Source organism: Nomia melanderi, chromosome 4 (genome assembly GCF_051020985.1).
Source record: "Nomia melanderi isolate GNS246 chromosome 4, iyNomMela1, whole genome shotgun sequence".
Lineage (NCBI taxonomy): Eukaryota > Metazoa > Arthropoda > Insecta > Hymenoptera > Halictidae > Nomia > Nomia melanderi.
This window is the reverse complement of record NC_135002.1, coordinates 4,198,319-4,214,644: the sequence shown is the minus strand read 5'-3', so window position 1 is coordinate 4,214,644 and position 16,326 is coordinate 4,198,319. Positions and strand designations below refer to the sequence as shown.

General features: G+C 46.8%; 1 protein-coding gene across 5 annotated transcripts in view; it reads left to right on the top strand.

Moving 5' to 3' along the window:
• LOC116431859 (uncharacterized) overlaps positions 1 to 16,326 on the top strand; it is a 114,891-nt gene that overhangs the window by 79,274 nt on the left and 19,291 nt on the right. The gene's annotated exons all lie outside the window — the stretch shown is intronic.

Below are 16,326 nucleotides of genomic sequence, written 5' to 3'. Positions count from 1 at the left end.
TCGGCTAATAAAATTACACTCGACAAATTGGACAGGCGGATTAACCGGATTTGGGCGCGAGAGGGTCGGCGGGCGGAGCTCGATCGTCGGTGTCAGGACTCAACCCTGTTTTCCTCGAAACGCACACGCGAAAAGACCCCAAAATTGGTTTCGATAAATCGAATACCATGGCCTGTCACTGAAAAATACAAAATATAAATTCCAGGAGACCGGCGGGAAACGCAACCGGCGCGGCAGATTGAAACGAAAAAAGAAACGAAATCTGGCAATTCCAGAAAAGCCGGGAAGTGAGACATTTTTTTCGATTGGGGAGTCCGGTTTGGAACGAATCCGGGAAATCGGAAATGTTTAAACTCCGGACGTTCCGTTTTGTTCAATCCCGCAAATTTCGAATCTTCGCGTTTCTGAAATTTCTCAAATTGCAAGCTCTCGAATTTTTCTGAACCTGAATATTCGATGTCTAAGGACTTCGAGAATCGGAGATCTCAATATTTCGAGTTTTCGAGTTTCAAATTTCTCAAATCACTCAAACTTCTCAAATTTCAAATTGTTGCATTTCTAAAAATTCAAATATCCGAAGCCCAAAGACTTCAAGAATCAGAAATCTGAATAACTTGAGTTTCCCAATTTCTGAAACTTCTGAAACTTCAAATGATTGAAATCCTAAAACCCAAATATTCGAAACTGAAACACTTCAAGCATCGGAGATCTTAATACTTCGAGTTTTCGAATTCCAAATTCCTCAAACCACTCAAACTTCTCAAATTTAAAATTCTTGCATTTCTAATAATTCAAATATCCGAAGCCATTCAAATATCCAAAGACTTCAAGAATCAGAAATCCGAATAACTTGAGATTCCCAATTTCTGAAACTTCTCAAATTTCAAACGATTGAAATCCTAAAACCCAAATATTCGAAGCTGAAACACTTCGAGCATCGGAGATCTCAGTATTTCGAGTTTCACGTCGAAATGAGCGTGCGTTAAACGCAAAGAAGGGCCTGTTTCGAGAAAAAAAATTGCAAGAAAGCAGAGCTGCACAAAGAATTCCACGAAAGTCGTGGACTCCGTGCACAGGCCGACAAAGGGGTGGCATCACGAAATTATTTTCAAAATCCCGCCAGTCAACGGAAGGGGTGGCTTTTCTTTAGACAAAGGAAATTGTCCCTTTCACGATTTCGTACCCTAGCCCCCGCACGGTTTCGGTGAATTTAAGCCGACGTATTGTGCGCCGGTCTCGCTGATGACACGAGTCACCCTCTCGACTGGCACTCCAGCACACGAGCCACCCTTTTGGAAGCCACGTAGGCAAGTGGGTGGCTTTTTCCAATGCTGCTGTCTTCCATTCTGTAAGGAAGCCTCGCCTTCGTCTTTCGTCTTCCTATCCGCAGCTAATTTTCAACCTCTATCCACCAGACGAAATTTTCTTTCGAGTGAATCTTCAACCCTCTTGTTGCAGACGATTTTTATTACTCTTCGGCCTGAATCTTTTTTGTCATGAAACTTCGTTGATATTAAAATCATATTTTACTCTAAAGATTTATCAAAAAACTTCATGGTTTTTCACAATTCTCCAATACTTTCATTCTCGTGTCTTCGAATAAATCTATTTCGTAAATTGCAGACAACTTTTTGCACTTTGGCTTGAATCTTTGTCATGGAACTTCGTTGATATTAAAATGACATTTCACTCTCAATGATTCAAAGATCCTATTTATTAAACAACTCACGGTTTTTCACAATTTTCCAGTATTTTCCTTATGTTCTCGAGCAACGAATCTACTTCATTAATTGCAGACGATTCGTTTCGCACTATAAAACAATATTTCACGGGGTCTGGTGTAAGTGAAAGACTAGCCCCTTTAATCAAACTTCAAACGTGAAGACAGAAATGCCAGTTCCAAGGCCCACTGTTAATCATCCAGCAAAGACAATTTCTTCGTTCGTTCCGATCGCTGTTCCCCCGGAGCGTTTCAAAGCTAACGAAGGCGACTGGCAGGGGCTGGAACTTGCTCGCCCCGACGCCGAATGGAAGACACGATTAGCGTCGCGAGTTGCCAGTGTGTTTCGCGTGAACTCGACTGAAATCCCGACAAGGCCCTGCAAAATTCCCTCCGCCCGTTTTCAGGGTGACGCTCGATTCCAATTCGACATCAAAGATTCACCATCGAAATTAACCATAGAACCCCTTTCCTAATAAAATCAGCTAACACACAGCATCGTTAGAATGTTTCTTTGTCGCAGCCGATCCACGGAAAGTTACTTTCCAGCGAAAATCGCGCTGGAAAGAATTTCCCCGCCGATTCTCCCCTAAATCAATCGGCGAACGTGTAAAACCGACGCGAGAACGCCCGCCGACGGCTCGAGCTGGGGTCACGCGACACGTGAAATTCGAGCACACCCGCACACGCACCGCACACGGATCACACAGACACACTGCCGTATTGTACACGGTGTCACGTATACACGTACAAGCGCGCACGTCGCGCGAGATCACCGGAAACGAACGATATGGAGGAGACGAGGAGAAATCTGGTAGGAAAAGTGAACGAACATACACACGCGCGTTGCGTTCATAGATCGCTTTGAAAACGAGAATCGCAAGAGGAACCGATAGAGAATGAGAGAGATTAAAGCAAAAAGAGGGGGGATGATAAGAACGGTGTGCGCCGTTTGTTAAATCGTTCAGGAAGAGACAAATTTCTCAATAAAACGCCGCCGGGCCTTATATATCTCAAGTCTCTATTATATGTACAGTAGCGTATTTGCATGGCCAACATGTATATATATATACATATACAATGTATATATATATTCTACATATATATATATATAATTATTATTGTTATTATTATTGTTACTATTATTGTTATTATTATGTAATACGAGTGAACATTGACGAAGAGTTTTCCCCTCCGTTCTGCGTCTTCGAGTCTGTTCTCCGGCGCGGTCCGAGGAACTCGCCGGTTCCGATCGCACGGCGCCGTTTCGGAGCGCAAAACTTCGAAGATAAGGGCAGTCGAGAACGGCCGCGTGATTATTTGGGGAACGGTGCTGGGGTGGAAACGAGACGAACAACTTTCCCCGCCGGCGCGGCTGTTTTCGCGCGTCGAATTCCGCCGCGTCGCTCCCATTGACGTCGGTTCCCGCTTTCCTTCCGCCGAGTTTCGAATTTTCAAACGGATTTTCGACGTTTCGACGTCGCCGCCATTATAATTTCAACCGTAATCGTCGTCGAATTAGTTCCAGTTCGATCGCGTACCCGAACTTTCCTTCCGCCCGGTCTCGAATTTCAAATTGTTTTCGACGTTCCGCCGGGGATTATTTTAATTATTGTTTCGGCTTCGGTTAAAAGCGGTTTGTTCTTTCGAATTTTCCTTTGAACACGGCCGAGGAATATAGATCGTTCGTGGTTCAGTTGCTGGTACGGATTTTTTGGGGGATTTTCGTGGTGCAGATCGGTTTCGAGTAGATTTTGTGTTTCGCACTGTCGGATTTTCGGAGGGTTTTGTTATTTTAATCAGGATTTCCGTTCAATTCGAGTGTTAATAATGCAGAGGCGATAACGATTGAATAGCTTCCGATGTGAATCGAACGGATTAATATGTAATTTTCGGTGTAACGAGCTTCGGTTGTTAATATTCAGTAATTTCTAACTTGGGTTATGATTAACTGATCGCCGCGGTGAATTGTAACCGGTTAAGTAACCTTTCGGATTCAATTAGCAATGCGATCGAATGCTTCTTGGCTTCGGTGTTGCAACTGAATCGGGGCGTCCTGAAATTTTCATCGGAGAATTGAATAATTTCGACTCGCTCGTTTCAAATTTCAATTAGGATGAATTACGTCTAGCTCGGTTTCATTTGGGACGTGTTCAATTACCTTCGATTCCGTAGACGCTTTTATAATTTCTCGAACGTCGAATCGTTTTTATTATCGCCGCGCCCGGTTTTAATTAAAAGAACCTTCATTTCGGGGCACGGTCTCAAAACACGAGCCCCGCGTCGGTGATTATTTCCTTCATTTTCGCTCCGCCGAAAAACTTCGGTTCCGCTCGAGCGGCGACAGTTAAAAATTAATTCCCGCCGATGTCCTTTCCGGCTTCAATTCGAATCCGATCGGAAACACAACTCCTCGCCCGACGCTCCCGCCATTCTGATTTTCGACCTTGTTTCTTGGTTCTCGTTCGCCGACCTCGTTTCGACCAATCGATTCCCAGCATCGTTGCGCAAGAAAAAGATTCAAAGAAAAAAACAAAAAGAAACAAAAAAAAACGCAATCTCGCCACGTGGGTCACACATAGGGTGTCCCCGAATTCTTTCGTGTTTCTCCCCTCGAAGCAACTGTCACCAGAAACCAAAAACAAAAAAGAGACAAAAACCACATTGAAAACAAAGTCCACGAGAACAAAAAAATTCGATTCGTAGACGCGCGAAATTTCTCGGCGAGACGCACCGGCGAAAGGATCCGAGCAGAGCGAACACGTGCGACACGTGGAAACCAAAAAGCAAAAAAATAATGATAACAGACACGAAAACAATAATTTCATTCGCCGAGAGAGTGGGACGAAAAATTGCGAACGATGTGCAACGGAAGGAGAGAACAGGCAAAAGAAAATACAGGACACCCTAGTTACACGGCGATCCTTTCGTACAAATTCGACGACGACAGACGAAAGTTTGCTTGCTTGCTTGCTTGCTGAATTCCTCGGCGTGGAAACGGGGACGAGGAACACGAACACGCCCTCGTTTCCGGTGCCCCTCTCTGTCTCTCGCGTCTTTGTCCTTAGAATACGACACGAAGACGTACACGGGGAAAAAAACAACCTATGAGCGATGTTTTAGACGACTTTGTCATACCGGAGGCCGGCGAAACGTTTCCCCGACGCACCGATCGATCGAGTGATTCGCAACGTTCGATACACGACGATCGGACGTTGTTCCTATTTATTCATCAGCTGCGCGCGACGAGACGAATATTTTTCGGACCGTTTCGTTTCAGTTTTACAACGCGTCGAACCAACGCGACGCACTTTCTCTTCACTTGTCCGGCCGTTTCTGTCGGGCGAAGAACGGAATCGTGTTTTTACGCGGGAGTCAATAAAACGTAACGTTTCATTAAGTTCGATCGAGTTGCAACTGTCATACGCGCGCGACACGCATAGCGACATACGCGTGACACGCTACAGTCGAACGTGCCGCCAGTTATATTCGGCTGTTTCCCATTATTTCCGTTGCATCCTCGAAGAACGTCGAGCATGGAACCCGGTATCGACCATCGGGCACGGGACTCGTAATTCTAAATTCATCTTGTTAATTGCGCACTTTAAATTCGCCGGTTTGATCGAGCATTAAGAACCGTCACGTTTTATCACTTCGCGTCGGAGCTACACGGATAGTCACTTATATCGCGTCGCATTCAACTGCGTCAAATTCCGATTTGAATTTTGAACTTCTCGTTTAATTCGACTCGTTCGTTAATACTCGAGCCTCCGAATTTTCTGGTTCGACGAGTTTTAGGCATTTAAAATTAGACTAATCAGTCGATCTTGCTTTTACATCCGATTCGTTTATGACTTTATGTTTTTCTGTTTGCTTAATTCTGTTCCGGTTTAACGATGACGATTTGTCAAGGGTGTTATTACGATTAATGGTCATTTCGATCGGTGCGAGGGGAAAAGTTTCGCCGGTGTCCGGCCGAAGAATGCTGTCTTATTGACCGTGAGCATTTTGCTGCGAGCCGAACATCCCCCGCCAGACAAATCCCAGTCTTAGTGAATCCACTGTAATACAAAGAGTGCCCTTCTACTTAGCTGTTAATTTTTGAGGTCCTTACGCCAGGTAGTTATTTGGCCCCCCTCGCCCTTACTCAACCAGATACCAGTATTTGTTAGTCGACACCTTTTTGCGAGACAAAGCATGAATGTCCAAAGCCCGTCCGAACGACGTCGCACATTCACAGGCGACGACCACAACGCCGTCGCGCACGTCGACGTGTTTCTCGGCGTTTTCAACGGTACTGAATATTTCTACGATTTTCCACGTATGCTTTGTATTATCTGTGTTATTGTCCTTATCGAATTTATAACTTGCGATTGCAATTTCACGGGCTGATAGAGTGGTACGATAATATTTATATCATAATAATGATATAATAATAATGAGAATACAAATATTATATCATTATTATGATGTAAATATTATAATACAAATATTATTATAATATTTCTACGATTTTCCTTGTCTTCTTTGTATTATATATATTTTATCCTTAGAGAATTTATCACTTGTGATTTCAGTTTCACGAGATAGAGTGGCATATTAGTGTTTATATCATAATAATGATATAATAATACTTGTATTATTATTATTAGTATTATTATTGTTATTATTATATAGCAGAATAATAAGAAGTATGGATACGAGTTTGAAATCTTCCTACTTCATTGCCACTTTTGAAATGCCCTGTATATTGATGTAGGGTTTAATAATTAGGTGGAAAATCATTAAAAACGGATGGTACCATTTAACGAGAAATACGTCGACGTGAACCAGATCAGAAACATCAAGGATACACGACACAACGAATCGGAACGATCGTCTCTCAGAGTCGCGTTGCGACTGATCAGAATCTTGTGCGATACTTTGTTCCCTGGGGAACGCTTCGAACAATATCATTATCCAAAGAACAATCCGACAAATTTGGATTCGCCGTTGAGTTGGTCGAGTGACGAGTGAAATCGTTACTCCACCGATCGCGGCCAGCTTCGACGTCGATCTTACGAACAAACGATCGAGAGAAGGGTTTAAACCGAGCACAGCCACGAAATTCGATTTTTCGAATCGAAACGCTCAAACTTCTCAGCTTCTTTCTTTGGGAAACCGATATTCTACGATCCATTAACCGATTCCCCGCTGGTTCAATTCGAAGCTATGAATCCGACCATCGGGGCGCACGAAAATAGCCGATCTCGCGAGGGAACATTTCAGAAATCGAATATTCATGTGACTAATCATATTTCTTTCAGCGAGGATCAAGTTCCACGATCCGTTCTCCGAGCGATTCGAATTTCCCGCGCGTTCCGTCGGAGCCCGGCGACGCGTTAAGATCGGAAATTCCGCGGTTCGTCGGGCCGTCTCGTCTATTTTCTGGTTCCCGGCGGAAACCGTGGGAGAATTTCGGTAACAGGGTACGCGACCGCTCGTTAAAAATTCCCGACACGATCAACAATGGCCTAATCAACTTCCACGAAAATTGAATCGGCGCGGTCGACTTCCTCCGGCGGAACGTCCGTCAAGCCGAAACGCGAAGGATCTCCGGGGCTCGATGAATCGATAATAAGCCCCGACAAAGGCTGCCGGGTTATTGTTGCCATCGTTCTCCCGTTTGTTTTTCCGCCGTCTGGCTCTAACCGTCTGCGAGCCATCGAACGATAATTATCTGCCCCGCGACCGTTAATTACGCGCCGTGATGCTTCGACAATCGACGACGACGCTCCGAAAATATGCTGATCCAACGTCCGGTGTGTCGGATCCGAAAGCGTGCGAGGGAGTTCAGCCGATTCCGTCGAATCGGGAATCGGCGATCAGGTTTTCTCAGTGCTCCCGACTTACCGTCTCGAACACCGTCGATCCGGCGGAATTTCGATCGTAATCGAAGATCCGTTGAAAAAGTTCGATTTAGCACCGAGATTCTCGGAGCAAAATTGTCTTTCCTATGACCTTCGTCTTTCGGAGGCAATCTGAGGACCGGAGTTAGAAATAATCGGGAGGAAGTCGCAATTAGTCGAATAGAATTTGGTTAATAAAGGATGTAGGACGGACGTAAGGGGCCAGCTCTCGACTGAAATAATCCGCGCCGGGAAAATTAGATCCGAGGGAATGTGATTCACGGAAGACGAGGATGTAAATACGCATAGAGGCGAGCGAAGGTTGTCAAAGAGCAGCTTTGAGGGTTGCGAAGGAGGGGTGAGTTTTTCAGCTGAGATAATAGGAGGCAAGAGAATTATGCTCAAACGAAATGAAAGAAATATATTTCACAAAAGACGAGCAGATGAACGTGCATGGAGGCGGAAAGAGTCAAAGGACAACTTTAGAGTGTGCGAAAAGGGGTGGGTTTTGATGTTGGCGTAAGAAAATTAGATTGAAATGGAAAGAAAGATTCGCAGATGATGGAGGACAAGAAAACGAATATATGCGTGGAGATGAAACAGCCCGGAATCCCGCGTCTAAAGGCGCAAAAAGGGGGTGTGTTCTCCGGCAAAAAGCCTGCCGACGCAAGAAAATTATATTCGAGCGAAAAGAACACGCGGTAAATAATGGCGGATGAAAAGCAAACTGTACGCGCGCGGATGAAATAGGTAAACGAGAAAACCGTTCTACAATGAGAGATGGGATCATTTTCCGAGCGAAAGGGAAAGAGTCGCGGATGATAGAGGACGAGAGAACAAATATGCCCGAAGATAAAACAAGTTGAAGTGGCGCGCTGCGAAGGGGTGAGTTTTCAATTGAAACTAATTTGCGACGCGAAAGTCGTATTTAAACGAAGAGAATTAAGCGGCGAGGGACGAAAGACGCGGACAGAGGTATACGCGACAGCGGAGGAGAAGTCGCAGAACTGTGTCGAAGAGCGCGGAAGGGGGCGGGTTTCCGAGTGGGCGTCGGAGCACCGCGAATATCGGCGAGTTCGGCCAATAAGCAATAAAATTGAATCGCTCTCATAAATCTGCGCGAAGCGAGAAAATCCAAGGAGAACCGAGCGTCTCGACTCTATCGGAATGCGAGCCTATCAGGCAAAAAAGGGGGGAGCCGAGGGGGCAGACCTATTGGAGACCAGGTTCACCCTTGCACGGCCATCTCACCCCCACCTGTCTACAGGGTGTACTATAACGCTGGTACTACCGAGCATTTAATACGATTAATATGTAATCCTTGTAAAAATATGTTGCAGTAGAATATTCTCCGTTTCTTCGTACGTTGATTATAGTATTCAGGGGAAACTACGCATTTTCGAGATCATTTTTAATGTTCAATGCTTTTAAGATATCAATAATTGCGAAATAGGCAGATCGAAATCGGTTATTTTGACTGGTACGTAGTTCCAGTGTTAAATTATTCGACATTACAAAATATTCTCGGTTTCTTCAGATGTTGATTATAATATTCAAGGGAAACTACGCATTTTCCAGATCATTTTTAATATTCAATGCTTTTAAGATATCAATAATTGCGAAATAGGCAGATCAAAATTGGTTATTTTGACTGGTGCGGAGTTCCAGTGATAAAATTGTTCGATATTACACAATATTCTCGGCTTCTAGATACGTTGATTATAGTATTCAAGGGAAACTATGTATTTTCGAGATCATTTTTCATATTCGATGCCTTTAAGATATCAATAATTGCGAAACGAACAGATCGAAATCGGTTATTTTCATTGATACGTAGTTCCAGTGTGAAAATTATTCGACATTACACAATATTTCCGGTTTCTTCATACGTTGATTATAATATTCAAGAGAAACTATGTATTTTCAAGATCATTTCTCACATTCAATGCTTTTAAGATATCAGTAATTTCGAAACGAACACATCGAAACCGGTTATTTTTACTGTTACGGTAGTTCCAGCGTTAAAATCATCCGACAAGTGCGTTGATTAACGAGTAATCTACAGATTCACGCAATAATATTCGAATCTTCGTTAATCTTTCCTGGCAGTTGAAGCGACGATTATCAAGGTTTCGATCGAAAATTTCTTAAATTCGGCGGATAATGAAATCAAATGAATCACGACTTAAATTAACTCGTCGTTCCGGAACACATTTTCTGGCAAGAGGAATTGATAGAATCTTTGTCCGCGGTACGTAGCACGATAATATAATTTGTATTTATAACTGTCCGCCGGGGTCGATTCTTTTTCCAAATGAAATAACAACCGAGGATTCAGATATCGGGCACCGGAGTTAATGAATTCCAATTCTCGGCTAAGGGAGCCGATGACGATTGCGTTAAAAATAAAAAAAAGAGGGGGTGGTGGGTTAGCGTAGCGAGGTATCGCTCGATGAATCGCGTTAGACAAACTTCGAAATCGAGATAATACGCGCAATTGCCGCGGATGGATTAACGGAAATGAAGCGAGATTCAATTTCCTGGCGAGCTTCGAGATTCACTGAAAAATGGCGAGATCGAGTTTCAGTTTAAATATTACACGCCGCGAGGATAAAGGAAACCGAGGAACGGGCTTTCGCGAACGGCCGGGTCTTCGTTACGCCGGCTGAAATTTTAAAGAAGCTACCCGGACGGGTCGCCGCCGCGCGGCAACAATGGAATCCGAAAAAAGAGCCGCGATCACTTGCAAACACGGCTGGCGGCTAACCGATTCAACGGAAATCGCCATTTAGCCGGCGCTCCTCGAACGAACGGATGTATGAAAAATAAATCCGAGGAACACCGGGAGACCAACGATCCGCTTGATGGGAAAGACGATGATCCGAAATAGAAAAATCTTGCCGCTCCGTTCGAAATTAATCGAGTCAAGGGTGAAGTGAGCAGGAATGTTTAAAAAGATCCCGGTCTCGGATAAAGAAATTAGTCCCCGGCTCCAGGCTCGGCTATATTCCGCCGGAAGTGGCAATTCGCACTCTTTCGCTTCCTCGGCGAAGGATATTATTCCCTAATCGGCCACGCTCGACCGGAAACACCGATTTTCTCGTCCGTTATCGTACGTCGGACTCCATCGGATTCTATTCGCAATTGCAACTTCCTCATCATCCATCGCTTGGCAACGACGCAAATCATTGAGGAATCAGCAACTCGATTCGTTGAAACAACATTTTCATGTGAAATGAAGTTACCGAAGATATAAAAGGTCTTTCTCTTCGATCCAGATATTACCGCAGGTAGCAAGGTTCTCTTTTCCGAGCCTCCGTCGAAGTGTACACCCGAGGGAGTATTAGGGAACGTTTAAAAATCGAAACGATCGTTGAAACAGGGTGTCAGGCAATTCCCATCACGAGAGCCAGCCCTCGGCGCACCCGGTGTATCGAAGTCGGGCCGGCGCGCGACGCGGGACGGGGGCGGAACGGAGTATCGGGCTCACGTGGTCCATGTAAATGCGCGGCCGCCTTCTCTGCGTGTATTATTTTATTATATACCAGAAGCTATTGGGGCCACGTGACGCCAGCAGGTTTCCTCGGGCCGAAACGCAATCATTCTTGAGTTATTCGAAAAGACCGGCGGCTGGGACGGAATCCACGGGCCCGGCATATATGAACAAGACGTCGTACGTGCCGCGCTCGCATATCCCTGACAAACTTCCTTTTGATTGGTCCCGGCCATCGGTTACGGCCAGGATCGTACGTGAATCCGATTCCATCGCGATTCCGCGGCCCGGCTCATGGAGTTTCCGATTTTATGGTCTCCGGATTCCTGCCGGCGCTGGAACTCTGCCCATTCCGATTTCGATTTCGATTTTGGACACTCCATCAGCGGTCTTCTTCCCGTCTTTCGGCTCCGCCGCGCGCATACACGCGTTCCCCTTCGCATTCGGGTTTCCCGCCTTTCGCATTCCGAGCTCCGATCGGCCGTCGGCCTCTTACGACTCCGTTTCTGCTGACCTAGGATCGCTTGTTTCATTTCCGGAAGTATTCGAACACCGATTCTTCTCGAAAGTTAGCTTCGACACGCGTATTCGATTCTTCGGATCGAAATCCTTTGCCCGTGGAATCATCGTTTCTTCGATTGAATCTCCACTCAAGATGGCGTCGATCTGCATAACCAACATAATCGAACGATCTAATAGTAGAACAAAGGGGATCCGTACTCGTTAAATGTAATCAGATGATCTCAGCGAAGAAGCTTCCAAGAAAATGGCCGCCGTCCCGAATCTGTCGAAGGCCCGTCATCGATCATCCCGCGAGCGACCTATCGGTCTTCGTTTCGCAAAATGGACATTGAAAATTCATGAAGATCGAGCGGGAGGGCGAGGGAGAGAGGGCACGTTCTCTAAAATCACATTTGACCGGTCCTCTTCTCGCCGGTTGACACACGTTCGATGGCGTGCCGACCCGGGCGAGCGCACGGTTCGATTAGGCGCGGGGGCCGATGAAATTTTTCCGGGCGAGCAGATCTTCACCGTCAAAGTGGCCTTTTCAGGCCGCCGCGCCGCCGCTGGCACAAAGTCTGTGTATGTGTGTCTGTACCCCTCTGTGTGTGTGTCTGTGTGTGTGGGCGTCCGTTTGTGTGTTGTCAGCGCCGGGATTATTTTCCGAAAAAGCCCGCTCCCGCGCCGCGGCCCGGGGAGCACACCGTCAGAGATTTAGCGGCACGTTAGGAGGCTCGTTAATGCTTTATCGCGCGTCGCGCCCGACTGGATTTGGCCCACTTTGCCCGTTTCTCGGATCCTCCGACGTTGTTCCCCCCCGTTCGCTCTCCCCGATCGATCCAGTGACATCCGGCTCTTGGCTCCGCATCCATTTCAAGTTCTGCCACGCCGACGATCGGGACGCAACATCCCCGGGCCGGTTGTCTGACAACGCGACCGTTCTTCCGGCTGACAATTTTAACGCGTCCGACACACCGCTGTCCGGAGGCACGGAGACTGTCACCAAGCCTCGGCCCACTCGCTGCTACCCCCTTCAGCGGCCTCCGTCCGCCGCGAGAATAGACTTTTATTCGCGAGACGACCGGAGATCTCGAACGGAGCGACGCCTTTTGAGTCGCTTCGACTCGACTTCTCGCTTCGCTTACGATCCTCCGGTTTTTGCTTTTGGACAGTGACGCGATCTAATCCGGGAAAGTTTAGAAGAATAGACTTTTACCAGGGGATGAAGGCTTCTTCCGTTCTTCTCCTCCGTTCATATTAACACTATCGGAGAGTACGCACCCTTTCGCCCAAGAAGATTTAGTACTTCAAGAAGAAACTGCTCCGAGCTCCGGCCCCTCCGCTCTCTCGTTAAATTATTTTTTCCCGGGGAAGTTTTTATTATTATCAAGAGGGCAATACGCTATCTTGAACATTTCGCTCGCGGTAGATATTTTCCCGTTGCCCCCTCCCGTTCGTTATTTTCAAGATTTTATTACCGCGCGCGTCGGTCGACTGTTTCCCAGCGTGGAATATAATATTCATCCCGGGCAGAAAGCGTCGGGCCGAGTTCTCTTAATTTTAATCGGACCACGGTGGATCCGTCCGTCGAGCGTCATCCGGAGTCTGCCGATAGCAACCGCGGCGGAAAGGAGGGTAGCCGAAGATTCCTCCGATGACGTCAGATCGGGGAGAAAGGGGGCGAATGATCGGCGTCGATCGCGGGATAATTGAAAGTTTCGGTTGCACCCGGTTCGATCCGCGATCCGGCGTCGCCGGCCGATTCGTCGTCAGACCGTCGCCCGAGTGACCATCCCCCGAGCGATCTTGAATGGCGATCCGCCCATCATCCGCCCCCCTTCTCCTACCGGCACCGGTTCGCGGAGAATTCATCGTCGAAATGTTTCCGACGAGTGAGAATTTTCTATTCGGAGGCTCTCGATCCACGAAAATGAAATGCCAGCGCGCGTGGCTGAAAGGGGTGGCGCCGGCCAAAGGGACGAAGACACCGAGGCCGGACCGGAGGGCCGCGAGGGGAGGGGGTTGAAAAGGCAATCGCGTGCCATTAGCAAGCGGCCGATAGCGAATGAAAGGAAGCTCGCGAAAAAAATGGCACCGGGAACAGGGACATCGAGAGCCAGCCCGCGGATACCGCTGCCGAGGGGTTGCGAGCGGGCCGCTTCGGGGGTGGACAGCCCGGCAGAGACGGAAAATTGACGCGTTCATTATTACCCCCGGGGCTTTCCACCGGGAAAGGCTCGATCGCCGTGACAATCGACTTACGGACGCGTTTCGTTTCGTTTCCTTCGGCTTTTTTTTCACTTTATGCTACCTCGACCGTCGCGCGTTCTCTTATTTCTCGAAGGAGTCGGAGAATCGGCCGAGGAACTTTTCGGTGGGTGATTTTGGCGTCAACCCTTTGCCAGCAGGCGGAAGCAGTTGATTTCATGCAGTAGAACTAAGGAACTTGATGTTGAACTTTGCACTATGCATCAGTATGCGAGATGTTGTAATAAAATGGTTTTGTTCCTCGGTGTACGTTTTCGAGTTAGTTTTGAAGAATGTTTTTATCTCATTAGGGAATGTTGGAATATTTCTGGTAGAAACTTCCGAGTGCAAAGGGTTGTTTTGAGGGTGTGTTTCGTCGAAGGTGTTGATATTCGATGTTAAAGGACTGATTTCTCAGTGGATAGTTCGAAACAGTTGACCATTTCGGGTTTCTTTGATTTGCAATTACTGGAACGATTTTTTGAGAATTTATTGGATATAGTTGTGTGAAATAATATATAAATTGACGGAAATTTTAATGAACGTACTTACTATTCTAATTCGTAGAAGAGAATTATGAGTATTCGGTTCGACCGGTTGGTAGTTTTTTAGCGTTGAACGGAGCGATTACAATTTGAAAGGCGGTATTTCATGTCGGACAATAGACCACGCTCGATTTAGACGATTGATTACCGGGGAATAGTGATATTTTTCTCGTTTATCGGCCGATTCGACCCGCCGGCTCGGAGAGGCGGGAATTATCGAGAAATTTAAATGATTTTCAAGTTTCGAGGGCCCGATCGGGCCGCGTACAAAGGAAAAATTGACGAGTTATTTAATCTAATATCGACCGGCTCGATAGCGGCGCGGGGAAATTCCGGTTCGGTAAATGTTTTATTTTTCTTTTCTCGCTGTCACCTTTTTTTTTCTGCTACTCTTGATCCGCAATTATGCGCCGCAGCGTTGCGCGGCGCACAAAGGGTCGGCAGTGATTACGTTCCAATTTCGAGCTAATATCGGGTCCGAATCGAAAACGCTATCGTTATTATTTCAAAGGGCGGACAGTCCGCGAACGGCATTAAAATCGAATCCCATGATGCACTCGCTCCATGGGGAAGCGGAAAAAAAAGGATTCGGTCCAAAAATGGCCGTGCCGTCGACGACGCTATCCATTTGTTTCCCGAGCGAGCGCTCTCGTCCGAGGAAATTCAAGTTCCCCGTGGGAGAAACTGTCAATTTTCGGGAAATTCGATCTTCCCGCTCGACGGGAAAATCTCTGCGTCACTTTTCGTAGGTTCCCGCGCATTAATGTTCGCCGAGATTTTCACCGGCGGACACTTCCCGTCGCTAAGAAGCTGAGAACTTGAGAATCGCGTGATTCGAAGATTGCAAATTCGAGCCGCGCCTTATTAGGACGCCGGCCGATTACAAAGATTTTCTAACCGGCGAGGCGGCAACTCGAAAGCTTTCTAATTGGGAAAGTGTGAAGACTTTGAAAACTTACGGACGCTCCAGTTCGGGTGTTAGAGAACGGGGGGAAGCGGGGAGGGACGCCTTAACTGGAACATTCGGAACAAGGGACCGTTCTGATTAGGAAATCATCGACCGTTGTAATTGAGGAGAACTTGAAAGCGTTCCACGAGGAATTTAAGAACTCCAGGGTGTTCCGCCAGGAAATTAAGAACACCGGAATAATCTAATTAGAGCAGGATCAAGGTTTCAACGTTAACGAAACCGTGGAATTAACCCGAGAAACCGAGAGTTCCAAATTGGAGCGTCGCGAGGGCACGATGAATCCTTAAATCAAAGAAATCTCGACGGGAGGATCGAAGCTCTTAAAGTCTTCGTTCGTTAGAGGACACGATCGTCCGCTTCGAGGGATTTCCTAATCAGAATCAATGGGGAGATGCGACGGATCGTGGAAAGAAGCGTTCCAAAGTAGAACAACAGTTCCGAACCTGCTCCCCATTTTGTTTCGGGGGATACAAAAATTAAACAGCCCTAATGGGGCGTGTAATTTTCCGAGTTCGAATCTCTCGTGGCTCGGTTTAAATCCTAGCCGGGTTTTCCCGTGGAAAAATTACCTCTCGCCCGCTCGTTGGAACGGTTCCAATGACAATGAGAGGGAAAGGGGGGGACAGAGGTAGAGGAAAGGAGGATAAAGAACAAGAGGGTGAGAAAGAGAGAGAGAGAGAAAGAGAGAGAGAGAGAGAGAGAGAGACGTAGGCGGATGAAAAACAGACATAATACCACTCAGATTCGAAACAAGGCAATACATATATCACTCACTCGAAAGACACCAAACGAAAACACAGCGAAACCAACTCTCGCTTCTCCAAGGGAATGCATCTCTTGACACTCTTGCATCGTCACACGCCCGCCCCACCACCCCCGCCCCCTCTCTGAGCCCTTTTTTTCGTCATACCACCACCCCCGACCCCCACCCATCTCGCCAGATAACCCTTTTACGCCGTTTT